Source organism: Garra rufa, chromosome 23 (assembly GCF_049309525.1).
Source record: "Garra rufa chromosome 23, GarRuf1.0, whole genome shotgun sequence".
NCBI classification, from domain to species: Eukaryota; Metazoa; Chordata; class Actinopteri; order Cypriniformes; family Cyprinidae; genus Garra; species Garra rufa.
Genome location: NC_133383.1, coordinates 33933203 through 33950128, shown reverse-complemented (window position 1 = coordinate 33950128; position 16926 = coordinate 33933203).

The window sequence follows — 16926 nt, the reverse complement described above, 5'->3', positions numbered from 1 at the left end:
CGCAACTCGCGTATGCGCATTACGTCACATTCTCCGTGCGCAATTTTTATAATAATTATATATTTTTTTCCATACATAATTAAATCGCTATCTATTTTTATAGATTCAGTCTGTTAATCTTTTAATTAGAAGAAGTATAATTGCAATAAACAATTATATTCCTATTTATTTTTCTAGGCACCACATTTAACATGGGTTACACCTGTCATTTCGCTATATTTTATGTTTGATTTAGCACAGGTTCCCTCTTATACTCCGAAAGTTCCCTTAGGCATTTGTGCGCATGCGCACTACTCATAAATGGTGCTTTATAGAGGACGCACAAAAATACTGAATAAAATCATTTAGATTTAGGTTAAATATAAGATATAGCTTGTACTGCATGTTAGCTTGCAAATTATGCCCAAGAACATAATTTATTAAGCCATATGTCTTGCTAACAAGAAACAATGCCTCTAACCACAGGTCACCTACGAAAAATAATGCCCCGTTTAAGCCATTAGGGGTGGAGCGGAAAAATGAAAATAAATACGACCTTTTAAAATGTAAATGTTCCAGCGATTTCATTCCGTCGACCCCTTAGAACGCACCAAGAGCTAATTTCAGGTGTTTGCAAGCAGTTTCAGTTAAAACGGAGAGAGCTGCCTTCAGCCAGTGTTTTCTGTTGTACTGACATGAGAGTCAAGGCTCCGAGCTCTCGGTCTGCGAACTACATCACTAAGCCTCTTTTAAAAGCATTTAAATAAGAACACTTCAGCGACTGTGCACAATGTAAACAGAAAATCATTTTAAAGAGCTATATTAAGCGCATATGAGCTGTTTTATGTGGTTTACGGATGAGCTTCGGGGCTGGCGTTTCTTCGTCCGTGTTCACAAAACTACATATTTTAAAGGCATTAAAAAAATAAAAAATAAAAAAACACTCCAGCGATTGAACAGTAATAGTAGATTAGTGTATTGAAAACGTTAAAATGCTTGCTTATTTGTGCTGCATTTTTGTGGAAACGAATAAGCTAGTAAAGACTGTTTCATGAATATGGTCTCATCGTTTGAACCACGTAAGTTCAACAAAGTACGGCTGTTGTTAAAGACCTCACCAACTAATAACTTCTGCTATTTAACTGATTAGAGTTCTCAAAAAATGCAACTGTATTGAACATAGCACCTAATCACTCATTTCATATTTTTTGTTCCCTGTCATTTAGCTGTATTTTCTGTTTGATTTAGCACAGGTTGCCTCTTACGTCATACTCCGAAAGTTCCCTTAGGCATTTGTGCGCATGCGCACTACTCGTAAATGGTGATTTAATAGAGGACGTACAAAAATACAGATTCAAATCATTTATATTTAGGTTAACTATAAGATATAGCTTGCACTGCATGTTAGCTTGCAAATTATGCCCAAGAACATAATTTATTAAGCCATATGTCTTACTAACAAGAAACAATGCCTCTAACCACAGGTCACCTACGAAAAATAATGCCCCGTTTAAGCCATTAGGGGTGGAGCGGAAAAATGAAAATAAATACGGCCTTTTAAAATTTAAATGTTCCAGCGATTTCATTCCGTCAAGCCCTTAGAACACACCAAGAGCTAATTTCAGGTGTTTGCAAGCAGTTTCATTTAAAACGGAGAGAGCTGCCTTCAGCCAGTGTTTTCTGTTGTACTGACATGAGAGTCAAGGCTCCGAGCTCTCGGTCTGCGAACTACATCACTAAGCCTCTTTTAAAAGCATTTAAATAAGAACACTTCAGCGACTGTACACAATGTAAACAGAATATCATTTTAAAGAGCTATATTAAGCGCATATGAGCTGTTTTATGTGGTTTACGGATGAGCTTCGGGGCTGGCGTTTCTTCGTCCGTGTTCACAAAACTACATATTTTAAAGGCATTAAAAAAAATAAAATAAAATAAAACACTCCAGCGATTGAACAGTAATAGTAGATTAGTGTATTGAAAACGTTAAAATGCTTGCTTATTTGTGCTGCATTTTTGTGGAAACGAATAAGCTAGTAAAGACTGTTTCATGAATATGGTCTCATCGTTTGAACCACGTTAGTTCAACAAAGTACGGCTGTTGTTAAAGACCTCACCAACTAATAACTTCTGCTATTTAACTGATTAGAGTTCTCAAAAAATGCAACTGTATTGAACATAGCACCTAATCACTCATTTCATATTTTTTGTTCCCTGTCATTTCGCTGTATTTTCTGTTTGATTTAGCACAGGTTGCCTCTTACGTCATACTCCGAAAGTTCCCTTAGGCATTTGTGCGCATGTGCACTACTCATAAATGGTGATTTAATAGAGGACGCACGAAAATACAGATTAAAATCATTTATATTTAGGTTAACTATAAGATATAGCTTGCACTGCATGTTAGCTTGCAAATTATGCCCAAGAACATAATTTATTAAGCCATATGTCTTACTAACAAGAAACAATGCCTCTAACCACAGGTCACCTACGAAAAATAATGCCCCTTTTAGGCCATTCCACTCCGCTGAAGGAGTGGAGCGGGAAAATGAAAATAAATACGGCCTTTTAAAATTTAAATGTTCCAGCGATTTCATTCCGTCAAGCCCTTAGAACACACCAAGAGCTAATTTCAGGTGTTTGCAAGCAGTTTCATTTAAAACGGAGAGAGCTGCCTTCAGCCAGTGTTTTCTGTTGTACTGACATGAGAGTCAAGGCTCCGAGCTCTCGGTCTGCGAACTACATCACTAAGCCTCTTTTAAAAGCATTTAAATAAGAACACTTCAGCGACTGTACACAATGTAAACAGAATATCATTTTAAAGAGCTATATTAAGCGCATATGAGCTGTTTTATGTGGTTTACGGATGAGCTTCGGGGCTGGCGTTTCTTCGTCCGTGTTCACAAAACTACATATTTTAAAGGCATTAAAAAAAATAAAATAAAATAAAACACTCCAGCGATTGAACAGTAATAGTAGATTAGTGTATTGAAAACGTTAAAATGCTTGCTTATTTGTGCTGCATTTTTGTGGAAACGAATAAGCTAGTAAAGACTGTTTCATGAATATGGTCTCATCGTTTGAACCACGTAAGTTCAACAAAGTACGGCTGTTGTTAAAGACCTCACCAACTAATAACTTATGCTATTTAACTGATTAGAGTTCTCAAAAAATGCAACTGTATTGAACATATAATCACTCATTTCATATTTTTTGTTCTCTGCGTAACAAGTGCCCTAACCGTAAGTTGGAGCAATGGACCAGTTTCTAGGTAAGTGGAGAACAGAATTAATGATGGCAGTAAATGAACTCACACAATCATGTAAATAGAATAATCCAAAATATATGTATTGTAATTCAACAGTCACAAAAACAACATGGACCAAGATGAAACTAAAAGAAAACAATAAAATGTATACACAACCAGTTAATTCTTTGTGTTGTCTTTCTTTCCTTCTTGTCACAAGATTTGATTTCCTTTTCTTCTCTTAAATAAAAGCTTTAATCTGTTTTATTTGTTTCCTTGGATCATAGTAATTTGGAAAACCTTCTATTTGATCTGCTATGTTTTTGACAGCTATTAAGCTTCACTATTCTTTAATTTAGAGTTACAATTTTCATCTTATTTTGCTGTTATATTGACAATTTCTCACACCATCGTGAGAAAAAAACAAAAAAAAAATACCCATTAACAAAACACACTGGGCATATAACAATTCAATGCAACAGTTCAAGTGAACTAAAACCTCTTTTCACAACTAAAATGTTCAAAAGAAATCCAAATTTTACATTTAACACTCAATAATGTTCAATCAAAAATACCCTTGTTAGGACTTTTCTTTTCCTTAATTGTCTTTTGAAAATGGTGCAAAATGTCCTTTTGGATGTCCAGTGGTGAGTGCAAATTCAGGTAGTTCCTACCAGTTCGAACAAATGTACCGCAAAAGAGAATGTCCAGCTGAAGCAAGATGATGGAACAGAAAGTTGATTCAACGAATCCTCCGTGTGTCACAGCAAAGGTGTATCTTTCCAGGTCCAGAGATCAGAATTCAAGTTTTGGGTGGCTCGCCATCTCAAATCCATGAGAAAAGGTTTCAACTCAAGCAGTAAACCTGACCTGTTTTACCAAAACAGTGTCATTAGCATTCAATGCAATTCCTTTTAAACTTTTCTTGCTCTTTTAAATGTTTACACATCCATATCAACTTCCATAATGAACAAGTGTCCTTTTACTAGAATATTTAGAATGCGCAAAATTAATATTCATAACTAAATAAAATACATCATTCAGCAGTTCACAATAATTCATATTAACATTGTGAAAACGATCTTTTGAAATGTACGACTGGTACAGCAACATAAAATACATCTTTAAAAGAAAATAAAATACAGATAACTCACCAAATCCCGTTTAAAACAATTCGTTAAACATCTTCAGGTTTAGGGAAACTTCACAATCAGCCAACATCGGCGCTCAGATCGTCAATCATCGCTCTAAAATGATTCATCATCATCAACCATCAAGTATTATAAGCTTGTTTTTAACCACATTTAAACGAATTTAAACCATATGAACCTTTTTAATCCTTCTCTCTCGTGCGCTAGTGTTTATCACCTCGTTCTTCCGTGAGTCCTCTGCTTACGTCATACGCAACTCGCGTATGCGCAATACGTCACATTCTCCGTGCGCAATTTTTATAATAATTATATATTTTTTTCCATACATAATTAAATCGCTATCTATTTTTATAGATTCAGTCTGTTAATCTTTTAATTAGAAGAAGTATAATTGCAATAAACAATTATATTCCTATTTATTTTTCTAGGCACCACATTTAACATGGGTTACACCTGTCATTTCGCTATATTTTATGTTTGATTTAGCACAGGTTCCCTCTTATACTCCGAAAGTTCCCTTAGGCATTTGTGCGCATGCGCACTACTCATAAATGGTGCTTTATAGAGGACGCACAAAAATACTGAATAAAATCATTTAGATTTAGGTTAAATATAAGATATAGCTTGTACTGCATGTTAGCTTGCAAATTATGCCCAAGAACATAATTTATTAAGCCATATGTCTTGCTAACAAGAAACAATGCCTCTAACCACAGGTCACCTACGAAAAATAATGCCCCGTTTAAGCCATATTCCACTCCACTGAAGAGGTGGAGCGGAAAATGAAAATAAATACCGCCTTTTAAAATGTAAATGTTCCAGCGATTTCATTCCGTCAACCCCTTAGAACAAGAGCTGATTTTAGGTGTTTGCAAGCAGTTTCATTTAAAACGGAGAGAGCTGCCTTCAGCCAGTGTTTTCTGTTGTACTGACATGAGAGTCAAGGCTCCGAGCTCTCGGTCTGCGAACTACATCACTAAGCCTCTTTTAAAAGCATTTAAATAAGAACACTTCAGCGACTGTACACAATGTAAACAGAATATCATTTTAAAGAGCTATATTAAGCGCATATGAGCTGGTTTATGTGGTTTACGGATGAACTTCGGGGCTGGCGTTTCTTCGTCCGTGTTCACAAAACTACATATTTTAAAGGCATTAAAAAAAAAAAAAAAACACTCCAGCGATTGAACAGTAATAGTAGATTAGTGTATTGAAAACGTTAAAATGCTTGCTTATTTGTGCTGCATTTTTGTGGAAACGAATAAGCTAGTAAAGACTGTTTCATGAATATGGTCTCATCGTTTGAACCACGTAAGTTCAACAAAGTACGGCTGTTGTTAAAGACCTCACCAACTAATAACTTCTGCTATTTAACTGATTAGAGTTCTCAAAAAATGCAACTGTATTGAACATAGCACCCAATCACTCATTTCATATTTTTTGTTCCCTGTCATTTAGCTGTATTTTCTGTTTGATTTAGCACAGGTTGCCTCTTACGTCATACTCCGAAAGTTCCCTTAGGCATTTGTGCGCATGCGCACTACTCGTAAATGGTGATTTAATAGAGGACGTACAAAAATACAGATTAAAATCATTTATATTTAGGTTAACTATAAGATATAGCTTGCACTGCATGTTAGCTTGCAAATTATGCCCAAGAACATAATTTATTAAGCCATATGTCTTACTAACAAGAAACAATGCCTCTAACCACAGGTCACCTACGAAAAATAATGCCCCTTTTAGGCCATTCCACTCCGCTGAAGGAGTGGAGCGGAAAAATGAAAATAAATACGGCCTTTTAAAATTTAAATGTTCCAGCGATTTCATTCCGTCAAGCCCTTAGAACACACCAAGAGCTAATTTCAGGTGTTTGCAAGCAGTTTCATTTAAAACGGAGAGAGCTGCCTTCAGCCAGTGTTTTCTGTTGTACTGACATGAGAGTCAAGGCTCCGAGCTCTCGGTCTGCGAACTACATCACTAAGCCTCTTTTAAAAGCATTTAAATAAGAACACTTCAGCGACTGTACACAATGTAAACAGAATATCATTTTAAAGAGCTATATTAAGCGCATATGAGCTGTTTTATGTGGTTTACGGATGAGCTTCGGGGCTGGCGTTTCTTCGTCCGTGTTCACAAAACTACATATTTTAAAGGCATTAAAAAAAATAAAATAAAATAAAACACTCCAGCGATTGAACAGTAATAGTAGATTAGTGTATTGAAAACGTTAAAATGCTTGCTTATTTGTGCTGCATTTTTGTGGAAACGAATAAGCTAGTAAAGACTGTTTCATGAATATGGTCTCATCGTTTGAACCACGTAAGTTCAACAAAGTACGGCTGTTGTTAAAGACCTCACCAACTAATAACTTATGCTATTTAACTGATTAGAGTTCTCAAAAAATGCAACTGTATTGAACATATAATCACTCATTTCATATTTTTTGTTCCCTGTCATTTAGCTGTATTTTCTGTTTGATTTAGCACAGGTTGCCTCTTACGTCATACTCCGAAAGTTCCCTTAGGCATTTGTGCGCATGCGCACTACTCATAAATGGTGATTTAATAGAGGACGTACAAAAATACAGATTAAAATCATTTATATTTGGTTAACTATAAGATATAGCTTGCACTGCATGTTAGCTTGCAAATTATGCCCAAGAACATAATTTATTAAGCCATATGTCTTACTAACAAGAAACAATGCCTCTAACCACAGGTCACCTACGAAAAATAATGCCCCGTTTAAGCCATTAGGGGTGGAGCGGAAAAATGAAAATAAATACGGCCTTTTAAAATTTAAATGTTCCAGCGATTTCATTCCGTCAAGCCCTTAGAACACACCAAGAGCTAATTTCAGGTGTTTGCAAGCAGTTTCATTTAAAACGGAGAGAGCTGCCTTCAGCCAGTGTTTTCTGTTGTACTGACATGAGAGTCAAGGCTCCGAGCTCTCGGTCTGCGAACTACATCACTAAGCCTCTTTTAAAAGCATTTAAATAAGAACACTTCAGCGACTGTACACAATGTAAACAGAATATCATTTTAAAGAGCTATATTAAGCGCATATGAGCTGTTTTATGTGGTTTACGGATGAGCTTCGGGGCTGGCGTTTCTTCGTCCGTGTTCACAAAACTACATATTTTAAAGGCATTAAAAAAAATAAAATAAAATAAAACACTCCAGCGATTGAACAGTAATAGTAGATTAGTGTATTGAAAACGTTAAAATGCTTGCTTATTTGTGCTGCATTTTTGTGGAAACGAATAAGCTAGTAAAGACTGTTTCATGAATATGGTCTCATCGTTTGAACCACGTAAGTTCAACAAAGTACGGCTGTTGTTAAAGACCTCACCAACTAATAACTTCTGCTATTTAACTGATTAGAGTTCTCAAAAAATGCAACTGTATTGAACATAGCACCTAATCACTCATTTCATATTTTTTGTTCCCTGTCATTTAGCTGTATTTTCTGTTTGATTTAGCACAGGTTGCCTCTTACGTCATACTCCGAAAGTTCCCTTAGGCATTTGTGCGCATGCGCACTACTCATAAATGGTGATTTAATAGAGGACGTACAAAAATACAGATTAAAATCATTTATATTTGGTTAACTATAAGATATAGCTTGCACTGCATGTTAGCTTGCAAATTATGCCCAAGAACATAATTTATTAAGCCATATGTCTTACTAACAAGAAACAATGCCTCTAACCACAGGTCACCTACGAAAAATAATGCCCCGTTTAAGCCATTAGGGGTGGAGCGGAAAAATGAAAATAAATACGGCCTTTTAAAATTTAAATGTTCCAGCGATTTCATTCCGTCAAGCCCTTAGAACACACCAAGAGCTAATTTCAGGTGTTTGCAAGCAGTTTCATTTAAAACGGAGAGAGCTGCCTTCAGCCAGTGTTTTCTGTTGTACTGACATGAGAGTCAAGGCTCCGAGCTCTCGGTCTGCGAACTACATCACTAAGCCTCTTTTAAAAGCATTTAAATAAGAACACTTCAGCGACTGTACACAATGTAAACAGAATATCATTTTAAAGAGCTATATTAAGCGCATATGAGCTGTTTTATGTGGTTTACGGATGAGCTTCGGGGCTGGCGTTTCTTCGTCCGTGTTCACAAAACTACATATTTTAAAGGCATTAAAAAAAATAAAATAAAATAAAACACTCCAGCGATTGAACAGTAATAGTAGATTAGTGTATTGAAAACGTTAAAATGCTTGCTTATTTGTGCTGCATTTTTGTGGAAACGAATAAGCTAGTAAAGACTGTTTCATGAATATGGTCTCATCGTTTGAACCACGTAAGTTCAACAAAGTACGGCTGTTGTTAAAGACCTCACCAACTAATAACTTCTGCTATTTAACTGATTAGAGTTCTCAAAAAATGCAACTGTATTGAACATAGCACCTAATCACTCATTTCATATTTTTTGTTCCCTGTCATTTAGCTGTATTTTCTGTTTGATTTAGCACAGGTTGCCTCTTACGTCATACTCCGAAAGTTCCCTTAGGCATTTGTGCGCATGCGCACTACTCATAAATGGTGATTTAATAGAGGACGTACAAAAATACAGATTAAAATCATTTATATTTGGTTAACTATAAGATATAGCTTGCACTGCATGTTAGCTTGCAAATTATGCCCAAGAACATAATTTATTAAGCCATATGTCTTACTAACAAGAAACAATGCCTCTAACCACAGGTCACCTACGAAAAATAATGCCCCGTTTAAGCCATTAGGGGTGGAGCGGAAAAATGAAAATAAATACGGCCTTTTAAAATTTAAATGTTCCAGCGATTTCATTCCGTCAAGCCCTTAGAACACACCAAGAGCTAATTTCAGGTGTTTGCAAGCAGTTTCATTTAAAACGGAGAGAGCTGCCTTCAGCCAGTGTTTTCTGTTGTACTGACATGAGAGTCAAGGCTCCGAGCTCTCGGTCTGCGAACTACATCACTAAGCCTCTTTTAAAAGCATTTAAATAAGAACACTTCAGCGACTGTACACAATGTAAACAGAATATCATTTTAAAGAGCTATATTAAGCGCATATGAGCTGTTTTATGTGGTTTACGGATGAGCTTCGGGGCTGGCGTTTCTTCGTCCGTGTTCACAAAACTACATATTTTAAAGGCATTAAAAAAAATAAAATAAAATAAAACACTCCAGCGATTGAACAGTAATAGTAGATTAGTGTATTGAAAACGTTAAAATGCTTGCTTATTTGTGCTGCATTTTTGTGGAAACGAATAAGCTAGTAAAGACTGTTTCATGAATATGGTCTCATCGTTTGAACCACGTAAGTTCAACAAAGTACGGCTGTTGTTAAAGACCTCACCAACTAATAACTTATGCTATTTAACTGATTAGAGTTCTCAAAAAATGCAACTGTATTGAACATATAATCACTCATTTCATATTTTTTGTTCTCTGCGTAACAAGTGCCCTAACCGTAAGTTGGAGCAATGGACCAGTTTCTAGGTAAGTGGAGAACAGAATTAATGATGGCAGTAAATGAACTCACACAATCATGTAAATAGAATAATCCAAAATATATGTATTGTAATTCAACAGTCACAAAAACAACATGGACCAAGATGAAACTAAAAGAAAACAATAAAATGTATACACAACCAGTTAATTCTTTGTGTTGTCTTTCTTTCCTTCTTGTCACAAGATTTGATTTCCTTTTCTTCTCTTAAATAAAAGCTTTAATCTGTTTTATTTGTTTCCTTGGATCATAGTAATTTGGAAAACCTTCTATTTGATCTGCTATGTTTTTGACAGCTATTAAGCTTCACTATTCTTTAATTTAGAGTTACAATTTTCATCTTATTTTGCTGTTATATTGACAATTTCTCACACCATCGTGAGAAAAAAACAAAAAAAAAATACCCATTAACAAAACACACTGGGCATATAACAATTCAATGCAACAGTTCAAGTGAACTAAAACCTCTTTTCACAACTAAAATGTTCAAAAGAAATCCAAATTTTACATTTAACACTCAATAATGTTCAATCAAAAATACCCTTGTTAGGACTTTTCTTTTCCTTAATTGTCTTTTGAAAATGGTGCAAAATGTCCTTTTGGATGTCCAGTGGTGAGTGCAAATTCAGGTAGTTCCTACCAGTTCAAACAAATGTACCGCAAAAGAGAATGTCCAGCTGAAGCAAGATGATGGAACAGAAAGTTGATTCAACGAATCCTCCGTGTGTCACAGCAAAGGTGTATCTTTCCAGGTCCAGAGATCAGAATTCAAGTTTTGGGTGGCTCGCCATCTCAAATCCATGAGAAAAGGTTTCAACTCAAGCAGTAAACCTGACCTGTTTTACCAAAACAGTGTCATTAGCATTCAATGCAATTCCTTTTAAACTTTTCTTGCTCTTTTAAATGTTTACACATCCATATCAACTTCCATAATGAACAAGTGTCCTTTTACTAGAATATTTAGAATGCGCAAAATTAATATTCATAACTAAATAAAATACATCATTCAGCAGTTCACAATAATTCATATTAACATTGTGAAAACGATCTTTTGAAATGTACGACTGGTACAGCAACATAAAATACATCTTTAAAAGAAAATAAAATACAGATAACTCACCAAATCCCGTTTAAAACAATTCGTTAAACATCTTCAGGTTTAGGGAAACTTCACAATCAGCCAACATCGGCGCTCAGATCGTCAATCATCGCTCTAAAATGATTCATCATCATCAACCATCAAGTATTATAAGCTTGTTTTTAACCACATTTAAACGAATTTAAACCATATGAACCTTTTTAATCCTTCTCTCTCGTGCGCTAGTGTTTATCACCTCGTTCTTCCGTGAGTCCTCTGCTTACGTCATACGCAACTCGCGTATGCGCAATACGTCACATTCTCCGTGCGCAATTTTTATAATAATTATATATTTTTTTCCATACATAATTAAATCGCTATCTATTTTTATAGATTCAGTCTGTTAATCTTTTAATTAGAAGAAGTATAATTGCAATAAACAATTATATTCCTATTTATTTTTCTAGGCACCACATTTAACATGGGTTACACCTGTCATTTCGCTATATTTTATGTTTGATTTAGCACAGGTTCCCTCTTATACTCCGAAAGTTCCCTTAGGCATTTGTGCGCATGCGCACTACTCATAAATGGTGCTTTATAGAGGACGCACAAAAATACTGAATAAAATCATTTAGATTTAGGTTAAATATAAGATATAGCTTGTACTGCATGTTAGCTTGCAAATTATGCCCAAGAACATAATTTATTAAGCCATATGTCTTGCTAACAAGAAACAATGCCTCTAACCACAGGTCACCTACGAAAAATAATGCCCCGTTTAAGCCATATTCCACTCCACTGAAGAGGTGGAGCGGAAAATGAAAATAAATACCGCCTTTTAAAATGTAAATGTTCCAGCGATTTCATTCCGTCAACCCCTTAGAACAAGAGCTGATTTTAGGTGTTTGCAAGCAGTTTCATTTAAAACGGAGAGAGCTGCCTTCAGCCAGTGTTTTCTGTTGTACTGACATGAGAGTCAAGGCTCCGAGCTCTCGGTCTGCGAACTACATCACTAAGCCTCTTTTAAAAGCATTTAAATAAGAACACTTCAGCGACTGTACACAATGTAAACAGAATATCATTTTAAAGAGCTATATTAAGCGCATATGAGCTGGTTTATGTGGTTTACGGATGAACTTCGGGGCTGGCGTTTCTTCGTCCGTGTTCACAAAACTACATATTTTAAAGGCATTAAAAAAAAAAAAAAAACACTCCAGCGATTGAACAGTAATAGTAGATTAGTGTATTGAAAACGTTAAAATGCTTGCTTATTTGTGCTGCATTTTTGTGGAAACGAATAAGCTAGTAAAGACTGTTTCATGAATATGGTCTCATCGTTTGAACCACGTAAGTTCAACAAAGTACGGCTGTTGTTAAAGACCTCACCAACTAATAACTTCTGCTATTTAACTGATTAGAGTTCTCAAAAAATGCAACTGTATTGAACATAGCACCCAATCACTCATTTCATATTTTTTGTTCCCTGTCATTTAGCTGTATTTTCTGTTTGATTTAGCACAGGTTGCCTCTTACGTCATACTCCGAAAGTTCCCTTAGGCATTTGTGCGCATGCGCACTACTCGTAAATGGTGATTTAATAGAGGACGTACAAAAATACAGATTAAAATCATTTATATTTAGGTTAACTATAAGATATAGCTTGCACTGCATGTTAGCTTGCAAATTATGCCCAAGAACATAATTTATTAAGCCATATGTCTTACTAACAAGAAACAATGCCTCTAACCACAGGTCACCTACGAAAAATAATGCCCCTTTTAGGCCATTCCACTCCGCTGAAGGAGTGGAGCGGAAAAATGAAAATAAATACGGCCTTTTAAAATTTAAATGTTCCAGCGATTTCATTCCGTCAAGCCCTTAGAACACACCAAGAGCTAATTTCAGGTGTTTGCAAGCAGTTTCATTTAAAACGGAGAGAGCTGCCTTCAGCCAGTGTTTTCTGTTGTACTGACATGAGAGTCAAGGCTCCGAGCTCTCGGTCTGCGAACTACATCACTAAGCCTCTTTTAAAAGCATTTAAATAAGAACACTTCAGCGACTGTACACAATGTAAACAGAATATCATTTTAAAGAGCTATATTAAGCGCATATGAGCTGTTTTATGTGGTTTACGGATGAGCTTCGGGGCTGGCGTTTCTTCGTCCGTGTTCACAAAACTACATATTTTAAAGGCATTAAAAAAAATAAAATAAAATAAAACACTCCAGCGATTGAACAGTAATAGTAGATTAGTGTATTGAAAACGTTAAAATGCTTGCTTATTTGTGCTGCATTTTTGTGGAAACGAATAAGCTAGTAAAGACTGTTTCATGAATATGGTCTCATCGTTTGAACCACGTAAGTTCAACAAAGTACGGCTGTTGTTAAAGACCTCACCAACTAATAACTTATGCTATTTAACTGATTAGAGTTCTCAAAAAATGCAACTGTATTGAACATATAATCACTCATTTCATATTTTTTGTTCCCTGTCATTTAGCTGTATTTTCTGTTTGATTTAGCACAGGTTGCCTCTTACGTCATACTCCGAAAGTTCCCTTAGGCATTTGTGCGCATGCGCACTACTCATAAATGGTGATTTAATAGAGGACGTACAAAAATACAGATTAAAATCATTTATATTTGGTTAACTATAAGATATAGCTTGCACTGCATGTTAGCTTGCAAATTATGCCCAAGAACATAATTTATTAAGCCATATGTCTTACTAACAAGAAACAATGCCTCTAACCACAGGTCACCTACGAAAAATAATGCCCCGTTTAAGCCATTAGGGGTGGAGCGGAAAAATGAAAATAAATACGGCCTTTTAAAATTTAAATGTTCCAGCGATTTCATTCCGTCAAGCCCTTAGAACACACCAAGAGCTAATTTCAGGTGTTTGCAAGCAGTTTCATTTAAAACGGAGAGAGCTGCCTTCAGCCAGTGTTTTCTGTTGTACTGACATGAGAGTCAAGGCTCCGAGCTCTCGGTCTGCGAACTACATCACTAAGCCTCTTTTAAAAGCATTTAAATAAGAACACTTCAGCGACTGTACACAATGTAAACAGAATATCATTTTAAAGAGCTATATTAAGCGCATATGAGCTGTTTTATGTGGTTTACGGATGAGCTTCGGGGCTGGCGTTTCTTCGTCCGTGTTCACAAAACTACATATTTTAAAGGCATTAAAAAAAATAAAATAAAATAAAACACTCCAGCGATTGAACAGTAATAGTAGATTAGTGTATTGAAAACGTTAAAATGCTTGCTTATTTGTGCTGCATTTTTGTGGAAACGAATAAGCTAGTAAAGACTGTTTCATGAATATGGTCTCATCGTTTGAACCACGTAAGTTCAACAAAGTACGGCTGTTGTTAAAGACCTCACCAACTAATAACTTCTGCTATTTAACTGATTAGAGTTCTCAAAAAATGCAACTGTATTGAACATAGCACCTAATCACTCATTTCATATTTTTTGTTCCCTGTCATTTAGCTGTATTTTCTGTTTGATTTAGCACAGGTTGCCTCTTACGTCATACTCCGAAAGTTCCCTTAGGCATTTGTGCGCATGCGCACTACTCATAAATGGTGATTTAATAGAGGACGTACAAAAATACAGATTAAAATCATTTATATTTGGTTAACTATAAGATATAGCTTGCACTGCATGTTAGCTTGCAAATTATGCCCAAGAACATAATTTATTAAGCCATATGTCTTACTAACAAGAAACAATGCCTCTAACCACAGGTCACCTACGAAAAATAATGCCCCGTTTAAGCCATTAGGGGTGGAGCGGAAAAATGAAAATAAATACGGCCTTTTAAAATTTAAATGTTCCAGCGATTTCATTCCGTCAAGCCCTTAGAACACACCAAGAGCTAATTTCAGGTGTTTGCAAGCAGTTTCATTTAAAACGGAGAGAGCTGCCTTCAGCCAGTGTTTTCTGTTGTACTGACATGAGAGTCAAGGCTCCGAGCTCTCGGTCTGCGAACTACATCACTAAGCCTCTTTTAAAAGCATTTAAATAAGAACACTTCAGCGACTGTACACAATGTAAACAGAATATCATTTTAAAGAGCTATATTAAGCGCATATGAGCTGTTTTATGTGGTTTACGGATGAGCTTCGGGGCTGGCGTTTCTTCGTCCGTGTTCACAAAACTACATATTTTAAAGGCATTAAAAAAAATAAAATAAAATAAAACACTCCAGCGATTGAACAGTAATAGTAGATTAGTGTATTGAAAACGTTAAAATGCTTGCTTATTTGTGCTGCATTTTTGTGGAAACGAATAAGCTAGTAAAGACTGTTTCATGAATATGGTCTCATCGTTTGAACCACGTAAGTTCAACAAAGTACGGCTGTTGTTAAAGACCTCACCAACTAATAACTTATGCTATTTAACTGATTAGAGTTCTCAAAAAATGCAACTGTATTGAACATAGCACCTAATCACTCATTTCATATTTTTTGTTCCCTGTCATTTAGCTGTATTTTCTGTTTGATTTAGCACAGGTTGCCTCTTACGTCATACTCCGAAAGTTCCCTTAGGCATTTGTGCGCATGCGCACTACTCATAAATGGTGATTTAATAGAGGACGTACAAAAATACAGATTAAAATCATTTATATTTGGTTAACTATAAGATATAGCTTGCACTGCATGTTAGCTTGCAAATTATGCCCAAGAACATAATTTATTAAGCCATATGTCTTACTAACAAGAAACAATGCCTCTAACCACAGGTCACCTACGAAAAATAATGCCCCGTTTAAGCCATTAGGGGTGGAGCGGAAAAATGAAAATAAATACGGCCTTTTAAAATTTAAATGTTCCAGCGATTTCATTCCGTCAAGCCCTTAGAACACACCAAGAGCTAATTTCAGGTGTTTGCAAGCAGTTTCATTTAAAACGGAGAGAGCTGCCTTCAGCCAGTGTTTTCTGTTGTACTGACATGAGAGTCAAGGCTCCGAGCTCTCGGTCTGCGAACTACATCACTAAGCCTCTTTTAAAAGCATTTAAATAAGAACACTTCAGCGACTGTACACAATGTAAACAGAATATCATTTTAAAGAGCTATATTAAGCGCATATGAGCTGTTTTATGTGGTTTACGGATGAGCTTCGGGGCTGGCGTTTCTTCGTCCGTGTTCACAAAACTACATATTTTAAAGGCATTAAAAAAAATAAAATAAAATAAAACACTCCAGCGATTGAACAGTAATAGTAGATTAGTGTATTGAAAACGTTAAAATGCTTGCTTATTTGTGCTGCATTTTTGTGGAAACGAATAAGCTAGTAAAGACTGTTTCATGAATATGGTCTCATCGTTTGAACCACGTAAGTTCAACAAAGTACGGCTGTTGTTAAAGACCTCACCAACTAATAACTTCTGCTATTTAACTGATTAGAGTTCTCAAAAAATGCAACTGTATTGAACATATAATCACTCATTTCATATTTTTTTGTTCTCTGCGTAACAAGTGCCCTAACCGTAAGTTGGAGCAATGGACCAGTTTCTAGGTAAGTGGAGAACAGAATTAATGATGGCAGTAAATGAACTCACACAATCATGTAAATAGAATAATCCAAAATATATGTATTGTAATTCAACAGTCACAAAAACAACATGGACCAAGATGAAACTAAAAGAAAACAATAAAATGTATACACAACCAGTTAATTCTTTGTGTTGTCTTTCTTTCCTTCTTGTCACAAGATTTGATTTCCTTTTCTTCTCTTAAATAAAAGCTTTAATCTGTTTTATTTGTTTCCTTGGATCATAGTAATTTGGAAAACCTTCTATTTGATCTGCTATGTTTTTGACAGCTATTAAGCTTCACTATTCTTTAATTTAGAGTTACAATTTTCATCTTATTTTGCTGTTATATTGACAATTTCTCACACCATCGTGAGAAAAAAACAAAAAAAAAATACCCATTAACAAAACACACTGGG